This window comes from Colobus angolensis, unplaced genomic scaffold, assembly GCF_000951035.1.
Source record: "Colobus angolensis palliatus isolate OR3802 unplaced genomic scaffold, Cang.pa_1.0 Scaffold49, whole genome shotgun sequence".
Lineage (NCBI taxonomy): Eukaryota > Metazoa > Chordata > Mammalia > Primates > Cercopithecidae > Colobus > Colobus angolensis.
In genome coordinates this window covers 8,568,421-8,574,554 of record NW_012118376.1, presented here as the reverse complement: position 1 = coordinate 8,574,554, position 6,134 = coordinate 8,568,421, and the positions used below count along the sequence as shown (strand labels likewise).

The following is a 6,134-nucleotide window of genomic DNA, read 5'->3' as shown; positions in this document are numbered from 1 at the left end:
CCTCCCAAGTAGCTGGAACTACAGGTGCCCGCCACCACGCCCGGCTAATTTTTTGTATTTTTAGTAGAGATGGGGTTTCACTGTGTTAGCCAGGATGGTCTCCATCTCTTGACCTCATGATACGCCCACCTCGGCCTCCTGAAGTGCTGGGATTACAGTCATGAGCCACTGTGCCCAGCCTGTACATTTCCTTTTAAGCATCACTAGAGCTGTGTCCCACGAATTTTGATTTTTTTTCTTTTTTTTTTGAGACAGTCTTGCTCTGTTGCCCAGGCTGGAGTGCAATGGCATGATCTTGGCTGACTGCAAACTCCACCTCCCAGGCTCAAGCAATCCTCCTGCCTTAGCCTCCCAAGAAGTTGGGACTATAGGTGTGCACCACTATGCTCAGCTAACTTTTGCATTTTTTTGTACTGATGAGTTTTCACCAGGTTGCTCAGGCGAGTCTCTGACTTCTGAGCTTGGCCAGGCATGGTGGCTCATGCCTGTAATCCCAGCACTTTGGGAGGCTGAGGTGCGTGGGTCACTTGAGGTCAGGAGTCCAAGACCAGCCTGGCCAACATGATGAAACCCTGCTTCTACTAAAATATAAAAATTAGTCAGGTGTGGTGGCAAGCTCTTGTAGTCCTAGCTACTCGGAAGGCTGAGGCAAGAGAATTGCTTGAACCCAGGAGGGAGAGGTTGCAGTGAGCCGAAATTGCATCACTGCACTCCAGCATAAGTGACAGAGTGAGACTCTGTCCCAAAAAAAAAACCAAAAAAAAAAACTTCTGAGCTCAAGGCAGATCCTCCTGCCTTGGACTCCCGAAGTGCTGGTATTGTAGGTAAGAGCCACTGTGCCTGGCCCGATGTTGTTACTATTCAGTTAAAAATATTTTCTAGTTTCCCCTGTGAGTTCTTCCTTTACTTCTCAGTTATTTAAAAGTTGGTTGCTTAATTTCTAAGCATCTGGGACATAAGTTTTTATTTTATTTTTTGAGACAGGGCCTGGCTCTGTTTTCCAGACTGGAGTGCCATGGTGCGACCTTGGCTCACTGCAACCTTTGCCTCCTTGCCACAAACCATCCTCCCACCTTATCCTCCCAAGTAGCTGGGACTATAGGTGTGTGCCACCAAGTCCAGCTAATTTTTTTTTTTTTGTAGAGATGAGGTTTTGCTATATTGCCCAGGCTGGTCTTGAACTTCTGGGCTCCAGTGATCTGCCTGCCTTGGCTTCCCAGAGTCCTGAGATTACAGGCATGAGCCACTGTGCCGGGCCTAAATATCTTATTGTTTCCTAACCTAATTTTATTGTGTATGTTGCTATAATTTTTAATTTAATATTTTTAAAATATATTGATTTATTTTAAAATTTAGCATATTAAAAAATGAAATTTAGCATATTTCCATCTTGGTATGTGTTTCTGGTGTACTTGAAGTTAATGTGTATTCTGCAGTTGTTGGATGTGGTGGTGTCTAGTTCTGTCAATTACTAAGAGAGGAATTAAAATCTCTAACCATGACTATGGATGTATTTCTGTTTAGATCTGTCAGTTTTTACTTTGTGTATGTTAAAGTTGGTTTGTTGGATGTTGACATTTAGCCTGCTGATGAATTTATTCTTTTACCATTAGGAAATGTTTATTTTTGTTTATTTAGAGACTGGGGTCTCACTTTGTTGCCCAGACTGGAGTGCAGTGGCTATTTATAGGGATGATTGCAGCCTCAGCCTCCTGGGCTCAAAAGATCCTCCTGCCTCAGCCTCCTGAGTAGCTGGCACTACACGTGTGTCACAGTGCCGGGCTCCTACATGGTTGTGTTTTTTTTAATTATTGTTACAGAGATGGAGTCTCACTTTGTTGCTCAGGTTGATCTCAAACTCGGGCTCAAGCAGTCCTCTCACCTTGGGTTCCCAAAGTGTTGGGATTACAGGTGTGAGCCATCCTGACTGGTCCATGATTTTTTTTTTTAATTGTTTCTTTAACCTGTGTCTTCACATTGTAAGTACACATTTTATAGACTACATAGTTGGGTCATGCTGGCTTGTTTGTTTGTTTGTTTGTTTGTTTTAACCTTGTCAAGGGGCCAGGCTAATTTTGTCTGTATTGTTCCAATTTTAGTATATGTCCTACTGAATGGAGCATAGGTCATGCTTTTTTATCTAGTCTGAAATCCTCTGCCCTTTTTTTTCCCAGGAAGAACTATGTAAATTTTCTAGGAAACATTCTTAGAAAAGCATTACTTTACTGTATATTTCACTGATTTATAAGAAATAACATCAGCCTTAGAAAAACTAGGCAAAAAGATACAGATAATTAAACTTACATGAAAATGGAAAATTATAACAAAAGACTGAGCTTTATACATTTAGTTAAATTAATGAGATTATAATTTAAAAACTGCATCTGAAAACAAACTTCACTTAACAGCAGTGTTTTATGACTCAAATATACTGAATTTTTTTTAAAAGAAGGAAACTCACTTTGAAACCATGTTCATTTTAAAAATAGACCTGGATCAGATGCAGTGGCTCACGACTGTAATCCCAGCCCTTTGGGAGGCTGAGGTGGGTGAATCACTTGAGATTGGAAGTTTGAGACCAGCCTGGCCAACATGGTAAAACCCTGTCTCTACTACAATTACAAAAATTAGCTGGGCGTGATGGCTTGTGCCTGTAATCCCAGCTTTTTGCGAGGCTGAGGCATGAGAATCACTTGAACCTGGGAGGCGGAGATTGCAGTGAACTGAGATAGTGCCACTACACTCTAGCCTGGGCAACAGAGCGACACCCTGTCTCAAAAAAAAATAAATAAATAAAAATAAAAAAATTTAGGCCTGTATTCAGCTTAGATTTTTCCTCCTAGGCTCTGATGATACTTATTTTATTTTGATTTGGGAAGAAAATACTGTTTCTGATGGTACGAAAGGCAAAATTTAAAAGTTTTATGTGTGTGTGTGTTTTTTAATCCCAGTATGGAATTTTTTTCCTTTTCCTTTTTTTCTCTTCTCTTCTGTTCTCTTCTCTTTCTTTCCTTTGTTTTTGGAAGTCTTGCTCTTTTTCTCAGCCTAGAGTGCAGTTGCGTGATCTTGTCTCATTGCAACCTCCGTCTCCTGGGTTCAAGTGATTCTCCTGCCTCAGTCTCCTGAGTAGCTGGGATTATAGGTGCCTGCCACCATGCCTGGCTAATTTTTGCATTTTTAGTAGAGACGGGGTTTCACCATGTTGGCCAGGATGGTCTAAAATTCCTGACCTCAAGTGATCCACCCGGCTTGGCCTCCCGAAGTGCTGGGATTACGGACATGAGCCACCATGCCTGTTCCCCACTATAAAATTTTAAGAATTATTAATTATTAAAAAAAATTATTCATTATTACTGATTAAGGTTATTAAATTTATAACACTAATTACTTGCCAGCTGTTGGTAGTCTTTTTCTTCTCTAGTTCATCCAGGGAACTCTTAAATTACATCTTCAGCAGAATAATCCTTAAATGTACTTTAATTTTTTTTGAGACAGGGCCTCGCTCTGTTACACAGCGTGAAGTGCATGGGCATGATTACGGCTTACTGCAGCCTCTATCTCGGCTCACTGCAGCCTTTTTTCTCCTGGGCTCAAATGATCTTCCCACCTCAGCTTCCTAGGTAGCTGGGACTACAGCACATGCCACTATGCTCGGCTAATTAAAAATTTTTTTTTGTAGAGACTAAGTCTCACTGTATTGCCCGGGCTGGTTTTGAACTCCTTGACTCAAGTGATCCTCTTGCCTCGCCCTCCCAAAGTGTTGGGATTACCGGCATGAGCCACTGTGCCTGGCCTTTCAGTGTACTTCAAAAGCAAAATGGGAGCTTTTGTTTGGATTTTACTGTTCCTAATTTTATTCTGAAACTCAGTTTTACTCCAGGCCATAAATAACGTATTAACTTTGTAATGCACAGTTGTATCCAATTCAGCAAAACAGTAGTTCATCATCAGGCTGTATTCACCCAGAGGTTACGAAAACCAGGATTCGTCACACCTTTTAAAACAAATCTGTCTCATGTTATTTGCCAATGTGTAGTTTCAGCCTAAATTCTGACAATGAAATTATATGGATTCGTATCTGTGAGATGAGGTATCATCTTGATTTTCAAAAGGAGCCAAAGGGAGTTCCTCACAGCTTACCTTTGCCTGGCTGAAGCTGAAAACTTTGTAACTTCATATTGCCGGTGATTTTCCCTTTGCCTTGAAAGAAGGCGAACTGAGGATTCATTTTACCAGTTCAATCACTAAAGCCAGTAAGTCCTAGTCAGTATTTGTGATTGTGTGGTCAGCTTTCTCATCTGAGTTGGAAAGCACTGATCCTTTGCTGTTCTTTACATCCACCGCTAGGTGACTTCTTTACCCCCTAGGCCATTCATTCTTCACCTTCAAGGCAAAAATACCACCGATTTTCTTCACAATCTGTCTGCTTTCCTCTTCAGGCTTCCTCTAAATCTCTTTAAACACAAGATTTGCCTTAAATCCATTCCCTGTAAAGCTGATTGAAGCAGCCTCAATTTGATGAGTTCTAAAAGAACTGGCAGCTTTGAGAAAGCACATCTTGTAAAGTGTTAAAACCCCAGCTTCTCCAAGGCCTAAATTATGCTGCACAGCCACCTTTGCACCAGGAGCTTGCCTCTTTCCAGCTTCCTTTCTCAGCTGCTAGCAGAGTTCAGCACACTGAACCAGCTGTTTATTGGTTTATTATAAAGGATATTGTAAGGGATACAGATGAAGAGATTCATAGAGTAAGGTCTGGAAGAGTCTTGAATGCAGGCACTTCTGTCCTGGAGGAGTTGGGGTGCACTGACCTCCCAGCATACGGTTGCATTCACCAACCATGAAGCTCCTGAAAATCTCAGCCTTTTATTTGCTTGTTTTTTCAGTAGCCCCAAAGAACATGGCCAGCTTTGCTTTCCCCCCCCCTTTTTTTTTTAGACAGAGTCTCGCTCTGTCATCCAGACTGGAGTAGTGATGTGATCTCAGTTCACTGTATCCTCTGCCTCCCAGGTTCAAGCCATTCTCCTGCTTCAGCCTCCTGAGTAGCTTGGAATTACAGGCGCGTGCCACCATGCCCAGCTAATTTTTTTTTTTAAGTAGATACGGAGTTTTGCTATGTTGGCCAGGCTCGTCTCGAACTTCCTTACTTCAAGTGGTCTGCCTACCTCAACCTCCCAAAGTGCTGGGATTATAGGTGTGAGCCACTGTGCCCAGTCTCTTTTCCCTTTCCTTTCCTTTTTTTTTTTTTTTTTTTTTGAGACAGGGTCTTTGTTGCCCAGGCTGGAGTGCAGTGGTGTAACCATGGGTCACTGCAGCTACAGCCTCTTGGACTCAAGCAATCCTCGTGTCTCAGCCTCCTGGACCACAGGTGTGTGCTACCATGCTTGACTAAATTTTTTATTTTTTGTAGATAAGAGATCTTACTATGTTGCCCAGGCTTGTCTCAAATTCCTGGGTTCAAGCAATCCTTCTGCTTCAGCCTCTCAAAGTGCTGGCATTACAGGCATGAGACACTGCACTTAGCCCTGTATATCTTTAAATTCACCTTACAATGAACTTATAATAGTTTAATGAGGCAGCTGGTCCAAGTGCACTGGTGTTTACAACTAGATGATCACAACTGATTACAGATTTATTTCTTTTTTAATATTAAATTTTTTAAAAAACCACTGACCCATGTTCAGACAAACTTCTTCTTTTCGGGTTTTTTTTTTGATACAGGGTCTCACTCTCTGTTGCCCAGGCTGGAGTGCAGTGGCCTGATTGTGGCTACCTGCAGCTTCAACCTCCTGAGCTCAAGTGATCCTTCCATCTCAGCATCCCAAGTGCCCAAGTACAGGCACGTGTCACTATGCCCACCCAATTTTTGTATGTTTTTTGTAGAGATGGGGTTTTGCCATGTTGCCCAGGCTGGTCTCAAACTCCTGGGCTCAAGCCAGTCTGCTGCCTTGGCCTCCCAGAGTGCGGGGATTGCAGGCTGAGCCACCATACCTGGCCCAGATAAATTTCTTTTACCCTACTCTACTTCCACTGCTTTACTTGACTAGCCTTAAAAACAAAAACAAACAGCTGGGTGCGGTGGCTTATGCCTGTAATCCCAGCACTTTGGGAGGCTGAGGCAGGCGGATCACCTGAGG

At 42.4% G+C, this 6,134-nt stretch overlaps 1 protein-coding gene and 1 pseudogene across 2 annotated transcripts in view; one reads left to right on the top strand and one right to left on the bottom strand.

The window, feature by feature from the left end:
• BDP1 (B double prime 1, subunit of RNA polymerase III transcription initiation factor IIIB) overlaps positions 1 to 6,134 on the top strand; it is a 118,156-nt gene that overhangs the window by 17,643 nt on the left and 94,379 nt on the right. The window lies entirely within an intron of this gene.
• The window catches only part of LOC105524181, a 6,884-nt pseudogene continuing 4,879 nt past the window's right edge, over positions 4,130 to 6,134 (bottom strand).